This window comes from Oreochromis aureus, linkage group 20, assembly GCF_013358895.1.
Source record: "Oreochromis aureus strain Israel breed Guangdong linkage group 20, ZZ_aureus, whole genome shotgun sequence".
Taxonomy (NCBI): Eukaryota; Metazoa; Chordata; class Actinopteri; order Cichliformes; family Cichlidae; genus Oreochromis; species Oreochromis aureus.
The window spans coordinates 583,772-603,789 of NC_052961.1; the positions used below are offsets into that span (position 1 = coordinate 583,772).

Here is a 20,018-nt window from a genome sequence, read left to right on the forward strand (position 1 = left end):
TTCCAATGGCTCCTGAAAGCAGCGACGCTGTGCGCACCGTTGAAATTGTCATCATTACGGTAATCCAAATAAGGGTAGACAGGCTGTACCACTCCCGGCATACCACTAGAGAGAGCCAACACACCACAAATGAAGTCTGTTTATTTGGCGCCAAAAGATGAATTGGCCTAAATTTGCACTAAAATATTAATATTTAAAAAACTATAAAAGTCATGAACACCAAAAGTCATGACATAATAGTCCAGCTCCAGCCGCACAAAATGATCTAACATATGTAACCCTAATGTCAAAACTGTTCGGCAGAGGAGCGCGGGAAAATTTTCACTAAAATATTAATATTTAAAAAACTATAATAGTTATAAACACCAAAAGTCATAGCACACCATTCCAGATCCGGCCGCACAAAATGAGGTAACATATATGAAGCTTGTCTCAAAACTGCGGGGCGAGATTCGCTGCAAAATTTCAGGCGGAAACTGGAGAATAATAATAATAACTAGAAAAATTTGCATTTCCTGCGAAAATGCTGTGTGGATGCCTTGACGCTGAAGCTGTCTGCTGAAAAGCTGAAAAAGATGAAAAGTTGCAAAAAGTTGTTGTGGAGAGACGGACAATTCTGCTGAAATGAGCAGAAGCTGCTGAGAATTGTGCTGATAAGAGGTGAAAAGGCTGAAAGTTTTGCAGAAAAGAGGTGGATCAGCAGAATTTCTGCAGAAAAGAGGCAAAGAAGCAGAAACTTGCGCTGAAAAGAGATGAATCAGCAGAGTTTCTGCTGAAAAGAGTTTTTTTCTGAAAACAGCCAAAAAGCTGGAATTTGTGCTGAAAAGGGGTGAAAAAAATGAAAATTTTGCTGAAAAGGGGTGAAGAAGCTAAAGTATACCAAATCAAAGTATTTGTGCCAAAACATAGTGTTTCTGCCATATTGTGGTACTACTACATTACAACATGAATACGGATTAAAGATGAAAGAAACTGGCAACAAATTCCTCCACTACAAACCAGTCTGATACCACTTCTTTGCAGTGTTCATGTTTACTAAGGCACTACCCAAAAGGCGCCACAAGAGGGCACTCCAACACAAGAGATGACCTATGTACACTGATGCACTTAGTAACAGTCAGCCTCCTTGAATTGGCAGAAATACTGTGATTTAGTAGTAATACTATAACATAACAGATAGACTGTGATGTTGCAGACATAGTATGTTTTTGCACTACTCATTTGTAGTGAAAAAAAATAGCAATATAAATTACAGGTCTGTGATAGTGTATCAATTTGTAGTGAAAAAAAAATGTTGACCAAGTTGGGATTGAACCCACGACCTTTGAGCTGCAGAGCCGTGTCATTACTGGTTGCGCCACCTGGCAAGAGGGCAGGCGGCTGAAAAACAAAGAGATCAGCAATCGGAAATAGATCGCGGTGAGAGGGGAAAAGCGCCGTTTTTTGGAGTTACAAAACGTCGTGTAATTCAAAAACTAGGAGGGCTATCAGCATCAGCAGTTGCTGAAAACAAGCGAAAAAGCAGAATTATCTGCTAAAAAGAGGTGTAGACGCGCGTTTGATGGAGATGGCTTTATGTGTAAGGGTACACTGAAGAGTGTCAAGAAAGCAGAGTGCATGCAAGTGGGGATGATGTGTAGCAACTGTCACAGGTAGGACTCGAACCTCTGCCACCGGGTCTCACAGTAGCTTCTCAACCCTCTGAGCCAAATGAGGTCTGGTCACAAAGGGGCGGGTGCCTAAAACACAGAGACTTGAGCAGTCAGAATTAGATCGCGGTGAGAGGCGTAAAACGCCGATTTTTCGGAGTTACAAAACGTCGTGTAACTCAAAAACTAGGTGGGATAGAAGCACAATTCTTGTACTGGGTAAATCAGCAGACTTTGCTGAACTTTGACTGCGATTTTCATAGCTCTTTGTACCTCCGTCGCGGAGATATGACGAGAGAAGAAAGCGGCTTCATTTTAAGAGTTGGAAAACAAACGTAATTTATGGCTCAACAGTAAGATGACAGTAAAACTGCTCCAACCGTGACTGGCAGCACTGTCTGAAGATGAATTGGAACAAGCTTCTCATCTTAACTTTGCTTTATTAAAATTATTATGGCACATACAAGTCTTGCAAATAAGCACACAGGAAAGCTTGAGCTTGTAATTCCACCCCAAGCTGGTAGGAGAAGCTTTTTATTAAACACTTGCTTGTTCTACAATGTGCTTCAAGGGTCAATAACAGCATAACAGAACTCACTTATGGTACTGCATTCTTCCTTCCTATAAAACAATAACTGTCAGTGACTTTGTACCATAGTATAAACACAACATTCAAGACAACAGTTAAAAGTAACGTAACCATAAACAATGAAACAAGAACATCTAAACAGCAGCACATGTCCCAAGGCATGATGGGAGAGGACTAACTGTTCCCCAACACGCCACATTATTTATGATTTATGATTTGGCAGAAACACTGGGACTTGGTATGATTTACATGAAATACTTTGATTTAGCAGAAAAACTATAATCTAGCAGAAAGCACCTCAGCATAGCAGAAATTCTATGAGCAGAATTACTAGGATTTAGCACAAAGCGCTATGATTTGTCTCAAAAACCTTTATTTTGCAGTTATATTGTGATTTGGCAGAAATACTGTGCTTTGGAGCAAATACCAAAATTTGGCAGAAATACTATGAGCAGTAATAATATAACGTAGCAGAAATACAAATATTTTGTGGAAATACTATGATACTATGAAAGCTAAAAACGATGAAAAGCTGCAAAAGTTGTATGGTGGTGGAAAAAAAAATGCCCCACTGAGCAGGATTCGAACCTGGCCCTCCTGGTCTCAAGGTGGCTATTCATTTCCCTGAGCCAAAGTCATTCTTACAAAGAAGAGGTGGAGAGACGGACAATTCTGCTGAAATGAGCAAAAGCTGCTGAGAATTGTGCTGATAAGAGGTCAAAAGGCTGAAAGTTTTGCAGAAAAGAGGTGAATCAGCAGAATTTTTGCAGAAAAGAGGCAAAGAAGCAGAAACTTGCGCTGAAAAGAGATGAATCAGCAGAGTTTCTGCTGAAAAGAGTTTTTTTTCTGAAAACAGCCAAAAAAGCTGGAATTTGTGCTGAAAAGGGGTGAAAAAAATGAAAATTTTGCTGAAAAGGGGTGAAGAAGCTAAAGTATACCAAATCAAAGTATTTGTGCCAAAACATAGTGTTTCTGCCATATTGTGGTACTACTACATTACAACATGAATACGGATTAAAGACTAAAGAAACTGGCAACAAATTCCTCCACTACAAACCAGTCTGATACCACTTCTTTGCAGTGTTCACGTTTACTAAGGCACTACCCAAAAGGCGCCACAAGAGGGCACTCCAACACAAGAGATGACCTATGTACACTGATGCACTTAGTAACAGTCAGCCTCCTTGAATTGGCAGAAATAATGTGATTTAGTAGTAATACTATAACATAACAGATATACTGTGATGTTGCAGGCGTAGTATGTTTTTGCACTACTCATTTGTAGTGAAAAAATTAGCAATATAAATTACAGGTCTGTGAATAGTGTATAAATTTGTAGTGAAAAAAAATGTTGACCAAGGTGGGATTGAACCCACGACCTTTGAGCTGCAGAGCCGTGTCATTACTGATTGCGTCACCTGGAAAGGGGGCGGGCGGCTGAAAACAAAGACATCAGCAATCAGAAATAAGAGAGATTTCTGTTGAAAACACCTGAAAAGCTGGGATTTGTGCTGAAAAGGGTGAAAAAATGAAAATTTTGCTGAAAAGGGGTGAAGAAGCTAAAGTATACCAAATCAAAGTATTTGTGCCAAAACATAGTATTTCTGCCATATTGTGGTATTTGTGCCACAAAAGTTACTACATTACAACATGAATACGGATTAAAGATGAAAGAAACTGGCAACAAATTCCTCCACTACAAACCAGTCTGATACCACTTCTTTGCAGTGTTCATGTTTACTAAGGCACTACCCAAAAAGCGCCACAAGAGGGCACTCCAACACAAGAGATGACCTATGTACACTGATGCACTTAGTAACAGTCAACCTTCTACTTAGCCACTACGTAATACAGCGATATTACAGTGTACAAATTCACATAAATTTGCAGGAGGAACAAACAAAGCAGGAACAAGCCCAAAACAATAAAATAACTGGGCTGCCATAGCTATCGCTAACTAGCACATACGCTAAAGGTAAGTAAAACCAATACACACAAGTAGCAGGGTAAACATCTTAAGCATGGAACATTAACTCACGTTTATGTGACACACACCATCCCCAACAAATACAGGATGGGCTATTTGCTCCCCTTCCCAGCAGCTCTCTCCTCAATCGTTAGCCCAGGAACGAAGGAAGACCATCTAGCTCAGAAGTCCCATGAATTCCCTCACTGCTCAGAGGCTGCTGGGTAATGTAGCTCACACTAACACAGGTTTTTCTACAAGCACAAATACTATAACATAGCAGAAATACTGTGATTTTGTTGAAATACTATGCTTTAGGACAAATACTATGATTTGGCAGAAATACTATGTTTTAGGACATATACTATGATTTGGCTCAAATACTATGATATAGCAGCAATACTATGTTTTGGTACAAATGCTGCGCTTTAGGCACAAATATTATGATTTGGCAGACACGATGATTTAGCAGAGATAATATGATTTGGCAGAAATACTAAACTTTGGCACAAATACTATAATTGAGTGCAAGTACTTTAAGATAACAGAAATACTATGATTTAGCAGAAATACAATGTCTTTGCTGAAACACTGTAATTTCACTCAAATACTTTGAAATAGCCGTAATACTATGATTTGGCAGAACATAACAGAAATTCTACGACTTAGTAGTAATACTATAACATAACAGAAATATTAATTGGGCACAAATACTATAATTTGGCACAAGTACCATGTTTTAGCAAAATCCCATAATTTGGCACAAATACTATGATTTGGCAGACACTATGATTTAGCAGAGATAATATCATTTGGCAGAAATACTAAACTTTGGCACAAATACAATAATTGAGTACTTTAAGATGAGAGAAATACTATGATTTTGCAGAAATACAATGTTTTTGCAGAAACACTGTAATTTCACTCAAATACTATGAAATAGCAGTAATACTATGATTTGGCAGAAATACTATGTTTCAGTACAAATACTATGACAAAGCAGAAATACTATGACTTAGAAGTAATACTATAACAAAAGGGATTCCTCAAAATACTATGAAATTGCAGTAATTCTATGATTTGGCAGAAATACTGTACTTCATTACAAATACAATGCTTTGGTACAAATACTATATTTTGATTTCAATACTATGATTTGGCACGAGTAGTATGATTTAGTACAAATACTACGAATTGGCAGAAATACTGTGACTTAGTAGTAATACTATAACATAACAGATATACTATGATTTTGCAGACAGTCTATGTTTTTGCACAACTAGCACAATATGGCAGAAATACTATGATTTGGCACAAGTACTATGATTTAGTACAAATACTCTTATTGGCACAAATACTATGTTTCAGTACAAATACTACGATTTGGCAATAATACTGGGTTTTAGCACAACTACTGAGATTTGGGTGAAATACTATGATTTAGAAGAAATACTATGACTTCATTACAAATACAATGTTTTGGTTCAAATAATATGATTTGCAAAAAATACTATGATTTGGTACAAGTACCATGATTTAGTACAAATACTACAATTTCGCTCAAATACTATGAAATTGCAGTGATACTATGATTTTGAAGGAATACTATGATTTGGTAGAAATACTATGCCTTAGTAGTAATACTATAACATAGCAGATATAATGTGATTTTGCAGACATAGTATGGTTTTGCACAAATACTACGATTTCGCTCAAATACTATGGAATTGCAGTAATACTATGATTTGGAATACTATGATTTGGTAGGAATACTATGCCTTAGTAGTAATACTATAACATAACAGATATACTATGATTTTGCAGAAATTCTATGTTTTTGCACAAATACTACAACAACTACTACTACAAATACTACAAGAAATATTTGGGCAGTAATACTATGATTTGCTATAAATACTATTATTTGGCACATATACTATAATCAGCAGATATACTATAACATAACAGAAATTCTACGACTTAGTAGTAACACTATAATATAACAGAAATTTTAACTGGGCACAAATAACATGATTTGGCACAAATACCATGATTTGCCAAAAGATACCATGATTTGGCACAAATACGATCATATTGCAGAAATACTATGATTGGGTACAAATACTATGATTTGGCACAAGTACTATGAATAAGTACAAATACTATGATTTGGCAGAAATACTATGATTTAGCAGAAATACTATGTTTTAACATAAATAATATCTTTTGACACAAATTTCTGCTAAAGGTACTATTTCTGCTTTTTAGCAGAAATACTGTAATTTTGCACAAATACTATGATTTGGGATAAATACTATGATTTGGCAGATATACTATATTCAGCAAATATACTATAACGTAACACACATTCCTCCACTTAGTAGTAATACTATAACATAAAATAAATATTATGGTTTTGCCCCAAAACCATGATTTGGCACAAACACCATGATTTTTCAAAAATACTATGATTTAGCAGAAATACTATGATTGAGCAGAAGTACTAAGATGTAGTAGAAGTACTTTGATTTAGCACAAATACTATTATGGAGGAGTAATACTTTAACATGGGAGAAATATTGATACTCACACACGCATACACAGAGAGCAAAGTGTACAGGGGCTGTTGAGAGTCTGGGCTTGGTATATCTAGGTCAGCTAAATTAGCTGCACCTGCTGTAATCAGCACTTACACACACAGACACAGAGAGAGCTATGGGTTTTCTTCAGTGTATTTCTCACATTAAGGATTCCCCTCGAACAAATGGCCATAATTTCCTAACCGTAGGAGCTAGAACGGTCATTCTGACACCGTTTTGTTCAGAAGAGATGGGGAATCTGCAGGTCTTCATAATTCAGAGATAAAATATAAATTATTGAAGATATATGACTTGTAACACACTGTAACTGAGTAGAGGCAAAGCAAAACTGCCTTGACTTGCGCTCAAACAACGTTTTGTAACTCTAAATCTATATGGAGCATCAAAATCATTCTTTCACCGTAAGAAACAGCAGGCTTTGGTGAACAGTCATGGAAATTTTCAGGTCTCTGTTGAAATCCATCAAAAGATATGACGAGAGAAAAAAGTGCCTCATTTCCAGAGTTTGAAATCTGAAGAGATCTGAGCAGGGCACGAATTTCCTACCCTCAAACAAGTGTAACTCATCTCAAAACGGTAATAGGTGGGAAAAAATTCTTGAATTGTGAGCATCAGGGATGTCTGAAGATATATGGGCACAAGCCTCATGTCTCAACTTTGTTTCGTTAAGGAGATATGACGATTTGAAAATGCCTCTCATTAGAGAATTCCAGCGCTGATTTTGAAGAAACTCTCCATTGAGTTTCTATGGAGAGTTTTGAGACTTTATGTTACTCTGAGGAGATTTGCAAAAAAGTCTATAAGTCCCACAACAATGATAGTGACATTTTCTGAAAGCCAGCAAAAATACCTACGTTTTGATGTATAATTTGTGGGGGTTGAGTGGAAATTGAGCGAGTAGCAAGAAGTCGTTCAGACATGAAGAGAAAATTCAGAAAGGACGAGTGCACACTCTGAGTTAATTGCATAGCAACCATAACAACGCATGTATTTTCTGAAAAATCCCAATTTTGCAACTCAAAACTTAAAGAGGTATAAAATTAAAACGGTAGAAGATCTGAAAAAGCTGAATCACACAGCAATAGCCCAATAGTCTGAGAACATTTTAAAGTTTGAATGGAGTTTCTAGGTGAAAGTATGACAAAGTAGTTAAGTTTCAAAAACAAGCAAGTTTTAGCAGAATTTCTGAAGATTTCCATTCATTTCAATGGGACAAATTAAAGGAAAAAGTGTAATATTTTAAAAAGTATAACAGTAATAAACACCAAAAGTCATAGCAAACATTAGCAGAAAAAGAGCAGAACAGTACAGAGTTTGAACGGAGAAAATCGGCTGAAAACTGAGGCAGTAGTTAAAGAAGAAAAAAAACAATACGGAAGCAACTTGAAGAATAACTAGAAAATTTGCATTTCCTGCGAAAATGCAGTGTGGATGCTTTAAAGCTGAAGCTGTCTGCTGAAACTAGCTGAAAAAGCTGAAAAGTTGCAGAAATTGTAAAAACTTTGCAGAAGCAAAGGAACTTTGCTAAAATGTAGTGACTTAGCAGAACTGCAATATCTTAGAGGAAACATAATACTTGGCAGAAATACAATAGCATAGCAGAACTTAGCAGAAATATTGTAACTTACCAGAAACACGATAACTTGTCAAAAATACAAGAATTTAGGAGAAATTGTATAAGATAACAGAAAGAATATATTTAGCCAAACATTCTTAAACATTACAGAAATACTATGATTTAGAAAAACAGTACAACATAGCAGAAATGCTGTGATTTACCAGAGACACTGTAATATACTATGAATATTTTAATTTTATATGAATACTATGTTTTAACAAAAATACTCCAGTTTAGCACAAATATTATAACATAGCAGAAATACTATTCTATAGCAGAAATGCTATATTTAGAAAGAAAAAATATAATATAGTGGAAATACTATGATTTAGCAGAAATCCTACAATATAGCTTAATAACAATGATTTAGAAGAGATACTATGATTGAGCAGAATAGTAATAACTTAAGTGAAAATATTGGAAAGGTAAAATGACAAGCTGAATAAAAGGAACATGGTTAAGTTCGCTGAAAACTATTTGTTATTCACCTGTGAAAAAATAAAACAAAAATACATTTAGAAGAAAAACAAATAAGAACAGTCAACAGATACATAAGAAATCAAATATAGATACACAAATGTACAGAGAGAGACACACAGGCAGGGTCTATGCCAGTCAACCAGTCTGAATATATTACATTTTATCCAACAATGAGATGCTACCCTAAAAGGGTCTTTCTGTGCATCTCTCTCTCTCTCTCTCTCTCTCACACACACACACACACACACACACACACACACACACACACACACACACACACACACACGCACACACACACACACACACACACACACACACACACAGCAGCAGCAGCAGCAGAAAGTGAACAGGGGCTGTTAGCAGCATGTTTCTAGGTCAGTCTTGCAAGCCTGGGAGCTGCTAAATTTGAATCCACCAATCAGAGAGGCTGTGTGCTTTTTCCGCCAAAACTGGTGCACCAAGTGCAGGCTTTTACACATGCAGCACAGAGAGAGACAGGATTTTGCAGTCTATTTCTCATAGTGAGAATTCCCTCAAACAAACAGCGATGAATTTCTAACCGTAGGGGCTAAAACAGTCATTCTTAGACCATTTTATTCAGAAGACATAGGGGAATGTTGAAATGCTGACCACTGAAAATAAAAATATGAAATATTAGAGATATATGACATAGAGAATTGGTTGGCTTAGAAGCCATGAAGGTCCCAATATGCAAATCTGAATGTGCCAGGCCTCAGATATGATTGGTTGTCTTAGAAGCCATATAAAAAGCAGTAAAACTGTACTATGATTTGGTAGAAAAACTATAATTAATCAAAAATACTATATTTGGCAGAAATACTATTTTTTAGCAGAACCACTATATTTAGCACAAATCTTATGAAATAGCAGAAATAGTATGATTTAGCAGAAATGCTGTATTTAGCACAAATACTGAAAAGCAGCAGAAATGCTATGACTTAGCACAATAGTAATAACTTAAATAGAAAAATTGGAAAAGCAAAATGGACAGCTGAAAAAATCCTGAACATGCTAAGGGTCCCTCAAATGTAATTGTGAAATGAAAAAAAAATCAGCAAAAAAAAGTATAACAGTCATACAATCACAAATATAGAAACATATGGAAACACACATGCACAGACAGACACACACAGGATCAAATTCAGTCAACCAGTCTAAATATATTGAATTTAAATGACAGACAGACAGACAGACAGACAGCATCAGCAAGTGAACAGGGGCTGTTAACAGCATGTTTCTAGGTCAGTCAAACAGCTGTGAGCTTCTCAATTTGAATCCACCAATCAGAGAGGCTGTGTGCTTTTTCCCGCCAAAACTGGTTCACTAAGTGCAGGCTTTTACACATGCAGCACAGAGAGAGACAGGATTTTTGCAGTCCATTTCTCATAGTGAGAATTCCCCTCAAACAAACAGCCATAAATTTCTAACCGTAGGGGCTAAAACAGTCATTCTTAGACCATTTTATTTAGAAGACATAGGGGAATCTTGAAATGCTGACCATTTAAAATAAAAATATGAAATACTAGAGATATATGACATAGATGATTGGTGGGCTTAGAAGCCACGAAGGTCCCAATATGCAAATTTAAATGTGCCAGGACTCAGATATGATTGGCTGGCTGGGAAGCCATGAAGGTCCCAATATGTAAATTTGAATGTGCCAGGACTCAGATATGATTGGCTGGCTGGGAAGCCATGAAGGCAACAATATGCAAATTTGAATGTGCCAGGACTCAGATATGATTGGCTGGCTGAGAAGCCATGAAGGTCCCAATATGCAAATTTGAATGTGCCAGGACTCAGATATGATTGGCTGGCTGGGAAGCCATGAAGGCAACAATATGCAAATTTGAATGTGCCAGGACTCAGATATGATTGGCTGGCTGGGAAGCCATGAATGCCCCAATATGCAAATTTAAATGTGCCAGGACTCAGATATGATTGGCTGGCTGAGAAGCCATGAAGGTCCCAATATGCAAATTTGAATGTGCCAGGACTCAGATATGATTGGCTGGCTGGGAAGCCGTCCAGGTCCTGATATGTAAATTTGAATATTAGGACTGACTCCCTGGGGACCTGGCAGAAATATATAGAAATACAATGATTACCCAGAAATACTGCATTTAGTAGAAATACTATGTATTAGCACAAATACTATAAAATGGCAGAAATACTATAATTAAGCAGAAATATTATATTAAGTACAAATCCTATAAAATAGCAGAAATAGTATGATTTAGCACAAATGCTGTATTTAGCACAAATACTGAAAAGCAGCACAAATGTTATGAATTAGCACAATAGTAATAACTTAAATAGAAAAATTGGAAAAGCAAAATGAACAGCTGAAAAATGCTGAACATTCTAAGGGTCACTCAAATGTAATTGTTAAATGAAAAAGAATCAGCAAAAAAAAAAGTATAACAGTCTCACAATCACAAATATGGACACATATGGAAACACACAAGCACAGAGAGACACACAGGATCAAATTCAGGCAACCAGTCTAAATATATTGAATTTAAATCATACAATAAGATGCTCCCATAAAAACTCTCTCTCGCCCTCTCTCTCTCTCTCTCTGTCTCTCTCACACACACACACACACACACACACACACACACACAGGAGAGAAAATCAAGTTTCTAGGTCAGTCAAGCAGCCTGGGAGCTGCTAAATTTGAATCCACCAATCAGAGAGGCTGTGTACTTTTTCCGCCAAAACAGGTGCAGCCGTTTTACACACACAGAGCACAGAGACAGGATTTCTGCAGTGAATTTCTCATAGTGAGGATTCCTCTCAAACAAATGGCCATAATTTCCTAACCGTAGGGGCTAGAACAGTCATTCTTACACCGTTTTGTTCAGAAGAGATGGGGGAATCTTAAAGTGTTGACACTTTATCATTAAAATATGAATTATTGACGATATTTGACTTCTAATGCACCATAACTGAGTAGAGGCAAGCAAAATCTGCCTTGACTTGCCCTCAAACAACGCTTTCTAACTCTAAATCTATTTGGAGTATCGATATCATTCTTTCACCGTAAGAGACAGCAGGCTTTGGTGAACAGTCATGGAAATTTTCAGGTCTCTGTGGAAATCTATCAAAAAGATATGACGAGAGAAAAAAGTGTCTCATTTCCAGAGTTTGAAATCTGAAGAAATCTGAGCGAGGGACGAATTTCCTACCCTCAAACAAACCCAATTCATGGCCAAATGGTAATAGATGAGAAAACAATTCTTGAATTGTGAGCATCAGGAGTGTCTGAAGATATATTGGCACAAGCCTCATGTCTTAACTTCGCTTCGTTGGGGAGATATGACGATTCAAAAATGCCTCTCATTACAGAAATCAAGCGGTGATTTTAAACGAACTCTCCATTGACTTTCTATGGGGATTTTTGAGACTTTGTGTTGGTCTGAGGAGATTTGCCAAAATTCTATAAATCCCACAACAATGATAGTGACATTTTCTGAAAGCCAGCAAAAATACCTACGTTTTGATGTATAATTTGTGTGGGTTGAGTGGAAATTGAGCGAGTAGCAAGAAGTTGTTCGGACATGAAGAGAAAATTGCCAAAGGTACAGTGGCTCACTTAGAACCAACTGCATAGCAACCATATAACAACGCATGTATTTTGTGAAAATCACAAAAATGAAACTGAAAACTTAAACAGGGATAAGATGAAAATGGTAACAGATATGAAAAAGCTGAATCATTCATAAATAGCCCAATAATTTGAGAACATTTTAAAGTTTGAATGGTTGTTCTAGGTGAAAGTAGGACAAAGTAGTTAAGTTTCAAAAACAAGCAAGTTTTAGCAGAATTGTGGAAGTTTTCCATTCATTTCAATGGGACAAAAAAAAGCATAAAAAGCTTAATATTTTAAAAAGTATAATAGCAAAAAATACCAAAAGTCATAGCGATCATTAGCAGAAATAGCAGAATAGTTTAAAATTTGAACGGTGAAAATCGGCTGAAAATTGTGGAAGTAGATAAGTGCCAAAAAAAGTACAAAAAAGTGGCAACTAGAATAATAATAATAATAATAATAATAAAGTATAAAGAATAAAGAGAAACAGGAACTCAATAGTGTGGATGCCTCCAGCATCCACACAACTAGAAAAATTTGCATTTCCTGCGAAAATGCTGTGTGGATGCCTTAACGCTGAAGCTGTCTGCTGAAAAGCTGAAAAAGATGAAAAGTTGCAAAAAGTTGTATGGTGGTGAAGAAACTGAAAATTCCGCTGAAAACAAGTGAAGAAGGAGAGATTTTTGCTTAAAAGTGGTGAAAAGCAAAAATTCTACTGCAAAGGGGTAAAGACAGTGAAATTTTGCTAAAAAGTGGTGAAAGAAACCCTCCTATGTTGCCATGAGCAGGATTGAACCCAGCCCTCCTGGTCTCAAGGCAGCTACTCATCTCACTGAGCCAAACTCATTCTCCCAATGAAGAGGTGGAGAGACTGACACTTTTGCTGAAATGAGCAGAAGCTGCTGAGAATTGTGCTGATAAGAAGAGAAAAGGCTGAAAATTTTGCAGAAAAGAGTTGAATCAGCAGAATTTCTGCAGAAAAGAGGTAAAGAAGCAGAAAGTTGCACTGAAAAGAGATGAATCAGCAGAATTTCTGCTCAAAAGTGTTTTTTCTGAAAACAGCTGAGATTTGTGCTAATAAGAGGTGAAAAGGCTGAAAATTTTGCAGAAGAGGTGAATAAGCAGAATTTTCAGCAGAATTCTGCCGAAAAGATGTTTTTGCTGAAAATACCTGAAAAAGCAGGGACTTGTGCTGAAAAGTGGTGAAAAAAAAAATACTGCCGTGAGCAGGATTTGAAACTGGCCCTCCTGGTCTCAAGGAAGCCACTCATCTCACTGAGCCAAACTCACTCTTGCAAAGAAGAGGTGGAGAGACTCATAATTCTGCTGAAATGAGCAGAAGCTGCTCAAACTTCTGCAGAAAAGAGGTGAATCAGCAGAATTTCTGCTGAAAAGAGGTAAAACAACCTGTTTCTGCTCAAATTCACCAATCAGAGGTACTGCCTCTGTCTGCTTCATCAGGTGGGTACTTGTATGTATTTCTGCCATGGAGCATTAACAAGAATCTGAGGTCCATATTAGAAAAGCTGCTAAAATCATAAAACGTGCGCTGAAAAGAGATGAATCGGCAGAGTTTCTGCTGAAAAGAGTTGTTTTTTTTTTTCTGAATACAGCCAAAAGGCTGGAATTTGTGCTGAAAAGGGTGAAAAAATGAAAATTTTGCTGAAAAGGGGTGAAGAAGCTAAAGTATACCAAATCAAAGTATTTGTGCCAAAACATAGTGTTTCTGCCATATTGTGGTACTACTACATTACAACATGAATACGGATTAAAGATGAAAGAAACTGGCAACAAATTCCTCCACTACAAACCAGTCTGATACCACTTCTTTGCAGTGTTCACATTTACTAAGGCACTATCCAAAAGGCGCCACAAGAGGGCACTCCAACACAACAGATGACCTATGTACACTGATGCACTTAGTAACAGTCAGCCTCCTTGAATTGGCAGAAATACTGTGATTTAGTAGTAATACTATAACATAACAGATATACTGTGATGTTGCAGACAGACATAGTATGTTTTGCACTACTCATTTGTAGTGAAAGAAATTAGCAATATAAATTAGAGGTCTGTGATAGTGTATAAATTTGTAGGGAAAAAAATGTTGACCAAGGTGGGATTGAACGACGACCTTTGAACTGCAGAGACGTGTCATTACTTACTCTGCCTGAAATTAGCAGAAGCTGCTGAGAATTGTGCTGATAAGAGGTGAAAAGCCTGAAAATTTTGCAGAAAAGAGGTGAATCAGCAGAATTTCTGCAGAAAACAGGCAAAGGAGCAGAAACTTGTGCTGAAAAGAGATGAATCAGCAGAGTTTCTCCTTAAAAGAGTTTTTTTTTTTCTGAAAACAGCCCCAAAAATGGAATTTGTGCTGAAAAGGGTGAAAAAATGAAAATTTTGCTGAAAAGGGGTGAAGAAGCTAAAGTATACCAAATCAAAGTATTTGTGCCAAAACATAGTGTTTCTGCCATATTGTGGTATTTGTGCCACAAAAGTTACTACATTACAACATGAATACGGATTAAAGATGAAAGAAACTGGCAACAAATTCCTCCACTACAAACCAGTCTGATACCACTTCTTTGCAGTGTTCACGTTTACTAAGGCACTACCCAAAAGGCGCCACAAGAGGGCACTCCAACACAAGAGATGAGGTGAATGAGCAGAACTTCTGCAGAAAAGAGGCAGAACAAAAGAGAAAACTGAAAACAGCTTTTGCCATGACCGGGATTTGAACCTGGCCCTTGTGGTCTCAAGGTAGCTGCTCATCTCACTGAACCAAACTCATTCTCACAAAAGCAAGAGATGGAGCAACTGACAATTTTGCTAAATGAGCAGAAGCTGCTGAGAAATGTGCTGAGAAGAAGTGAAAAGGCTGAAAATTTTGCAGAAAAGAGGTGAATCAGCAGAATTTCTGCAGAAAAGAGGTAAAGAAGCAATAAGTTGCGCTGAAAAGAGATGAATCAGCAGAATTTCTGCTCAAAAGAGTTTTTTTTCTGAAAACAGCTGAGATTTGTGCTGATAAGAGGTGAAAAGGCTGAACATTTTGCAGAAAAGAGGTGAATCAGCAGAATTTCTGCAGAAAAGAGCTAAAGAAGCAATAAGTTGCGCTGAAAAGAGATGAATCAGCAGAGTTTCTGCTCAAAAGAGTTTTGTTTTTCTGAAAACAGCCAAAAAGCTGGAATTTGTGCTGAAAAGGGGTGAAAAAATGAAAATTTTGCCTACAGGGGTGAAGAAGCTAAAGTATACCAAATCAAAGTATTTGTGCCAAAACATAGTGTTTCTGCCATATTGTGGTACTACTACATTACAACATGAATACGGATTAAAGATGAAAGAAACTGGCAACAAATTCCTCCACTACAAACCAGTCTGATACCACTTCTTTGCAGTGTTCACGTTTACTAAGGCACTACCCAAAAGGCGCCACAAGAGGGCACTCCAACACAAGAGATGACCTATGTACACTGATGCATTTAGTAACAGTCAGCCTCCTACTTAGCCATTACGTAATACAGCGATATTACAGTGTACAAATTCACATAAATTTGCAGGGGAAAAAACAAAGCAGGAACAAGCCCAAAACAATAAAATAACTGGGCTGCCATAGCTATTGCTAACTAGCGCATACGCTAAAGGTAACTAAAACCAATACCAACCAATGTTTTTGCAGAAACACTGTAATTTCACTCAAATACTATGAAATAGCAGTAATACTATGATTTGGCAGAAATACTATGTCTTTGCAGAAACACTGTAATTTCACTCAAATAATATGAAATAGCAGTAATACTATGATTTGGCAGAAATTCTATGTTTCAGTACAAATACTATGACAAAGCAGAAATACTATGACTTAGAAGTAATACTATAACAAAAGGGATTCCTCAAAATACTATGAAATTGCAGTAATTCTATGATTTGGCAGAAATACTGTACAAATACTATATTTTGATTTCAATACTATGATTTGGCAATAGTAGTATGATTTAGTACAAATACTACGAATTGGCAGAAATACTGTGACTTAGTAGTAATACTATAACATAACAGATATACTATGATTTTGCAGACAGTCTATGTTTTTGCACAACTAGCACAATATGGCAGAAATACTATGATTTGGCACAAGTACTATGATTTAGTACAAATACTCTTATTGGCACAAATACTATGTTTCAGTACAAATACTACGATTTGGCAATAATACTGGGTTTTAGCACAACTACTGAGATTTGGGTGAAATACCATGATTTAGAAGAAATACTATGACTTCGTTACAAATACAATGTTTTGGTTCAAATAATATGATTTGCAAAAATACTATGATTTGGCACAAGTACCATGATTTAGTACAAATACTACAGTTTTCGCTCAAATACTATGAAATTGCAGTGATACTATGATTTTGAAGGAATACTATGATTTGGTAGAAATACTATGCCTTAGTAGTAATACTATAACATAGCAGATATAATGTGATTTTGCAGACATAGTATGTTTTGCACAAATACTACGATTTCGCACAAATACTATGGAATTGCAGTAATACTATGATTTGGAATACTATGATTTGATAGGAATACTATGCCTTAGTAGTAATACTATAACATAACAGATATACTATGATTTTGCAGAAATTCTATGTTTTTGCACAAATACTACAATTTGGCAGAAATACTATGTTTGGGCAGTAATACTATGATTTGCTATAAATACTATGATTTGGCACATATACTATAATCAGCAGATATACTATAACATAACAGAAATTCTACGACTTAGTAGTAACACTATAATATAACAGAAATTTTAACTGGACACAAATAACATGATTTGCCCCAAAACCATGATTTGGCAAAAAATACCATGATTTGGCACAAATACGATGATATTGCAGAAATACTATGATTGGGTACAAATACTATGATTTGGCACAAGTACTATGAATAAGTACAAATACTATGATTTGGCAGAAATACTATGACTTAGCAGAAATACTATGTTTTAACATAAATAATATCTTTTGACAGAAATTTCTGCTAAAGGTACTATTTCTGCTTTTTAGCAGAAATACTGTAATTTTGCATAAACACTATGATTTGGGATAAATACTATGATTTGGCAGATATACTATATTCAGCAAATATACTATAACATAACAGACATTCCTCCACTTAGTAGTAATCTCATAACATAAAATAAATATTATGGTTCTGCCCCAAAACCATGATTTGGCACAAATACCATGATTTGTCAAAAATACTACGATTTAGCAGAAATACTATGATTGAGCAGAAGTACTAACATGTAGTAGAAGTACTTTGATTTAGCACAAATACTATTATGGAGGAGTAATACTTTAACATGGGAGAAATATTGATACTCACACACACATACACATAGAGCAAAGTGTACAGGGGCTGTTAAGAGTCTGTGCTTGGTATATCTAGATCAGCTAAATTGGCTGCACCTGCTGTAATCAGCACTTACACACACAGACACAGAGAGAGGTATAAGTTTTCTGCAGTGTATTTCTCACATTCAGGATTCCCCTCGAACAAATGGCCATAATTTCCTAACCGTAGGAGCTAGAACGGTCATTCTGACACCGTTTTGTTCAGAAGAGATGGGGAATCTGCAGGTCTTCATAATTCAGAGATAAAATATAAATTATTGAAGATATATGACTTGTAACACACTGTAACTGAGTAGAGGCAAAGCAAAACTGCCTTGACTTGCCCTCAAACAACGTTTTGTAACTCTAAATCTATATGGAGCATCAAAATCATTCTTTCACCGTAAGAAACAGCAGGCTTTGGTGAACAGTCATGGAAATTTTCAGGTCTCTGTTGAAATCCATCAAAAGATATGACGAGAGAAAAAAGTGCCTCATTTCCAGAGTTTGAAATCTGAAGAGATCTGAGCAAGGCACAATTTCCTACCCTCAAACAAGTGTAACTCATCTCAAAACGGTAATAGGTGGGAAAAAATTCTTGAATTGTGAGCATCAGGGATGTCTGAAGATATATGGGCACAAGCCTCATGTCTCAACTTTGTTTCGTTAAGGAGATATGACGATTTGAAAATGCCTCTCATTAGAGAATTCCAGCGCTGATTTTGAAGAAACTCTCCATTGAGTTTCTATGGAGAGTTTTGAGACTTTATGTTACTCTGAGGAGATTTGCAAAAATCTATAAGTCCCACAACAATGATGGTGACATTTCCTGAAAGCCAGCAAAAATACCTACGTTTTGATGTATAATTTGTGGGGTTGAGTGGAAATTGAGCGAGTAGCAAGAAGTCGTTCAGACATGAAGAGAAAATTCAGAAAGGACGAGTGCACACTCTGAGTTAATTGCATAGCAACCATAACAACGCATGTATTTTCTGAAAATCCCAATTTTGCAACTGAAAACTTAAAGAGGTATAAAATTAAAACGGTAGAAGATCTGAAAAAGCTGAATCACACAGCAATAGCCCAATAGTCTGAGAACATTTTAAAGTTTGAATGGAGTTTCTAGGTGAAAGTATGACAAAGTAGTTAAGTTTCAAAAACAAGCAAGTTTTAGCAGAATTTCTGAAGATTTCCATTCATTTCAATGGGACAAATTAAAGGAAAAAAGTGTAATATTTTAAAAAGTATAACAGTAGTAAACACCAAAAGTCATAGCAAACATTAGCAGAAAGAGCAGAACAGTATAGAGTTTGAGCGGAGAAAATCGGCTGAAAACTGAGGCAGTAGTTAAACGGCAAAAAAGCGTCACGGAAGCAACTTGAAGAATAATAATAAAGAAGAAAGAGAAACAGGATCTCAATAGTGTGGAAGCCCTTTTAGGGCATCCACACAACTAGAAAAATTTGCATTTCCTGCGAAAATGCTGTGTGGATGCTATAACGCTGAAGCTGTCTGCTGAAAAGCTGAAAAAGCTGAAAAGTTGCAAAAAAGTTGTATGGTGGTGAAAAAAACATGTCGCCCTGAGCAGGATTCGAACCTGGTCCTCCTGGTGTCAAGGCAGCTACTCATCTCACTGAGCTAAACTCATTCTCTCAAGAAGAGGAGGAGAGACCGACAATTCTGCTGAAATGAGCAGAAGCTGCTGAGAATTGTGCTGAGAAGAGGTGAAAAGGCTGAAAATTTTGCAGAAAAGAGGTAAATCAGCAGAATTTCTGCAGAAAAGAGGCAGAACAAAAGAGAAAACTGAAAACAGGTTTTGCCATGACCGGGATTTGAACTTGACCGTTCTCATCTCAAGGCAGCTGCTCATCTCACTGAACCAAACTCTTTCTCTCAAAAAAAGAGATGGAGAAACTGACAATTTTGCTAAATGAGCAGAAGCTGCTGAGAATTGTGCTGAGAAGAAGTGAAAAGGCTGAAAATTTTGCAGAAAAGAGGTGAATCAGCAGAATTTCTGCAGAAAAGAGCCAAAGAAGCAGAAACTTGCGCTGAAAAGAGATGAATCAGCAGAATTTCTGCTCAAAAGAGTTGTCTTTTTC

At 36.5% G+C, this 20,018-nt stretch overlaps 1 protein-coding gene across 1 annotated transcript in view; it reads left to right on the top strand.

Moving 5' to 3' along the window:
* oprl1 (opiate receptor-like 1) overlaps nucleotides 1-20,018 on the top strand; it is a 144,712-nt gene that overhangs the window by 71,611 nt on the left and 53,083 nt on the right. The window lies entirely within an intron of this gene.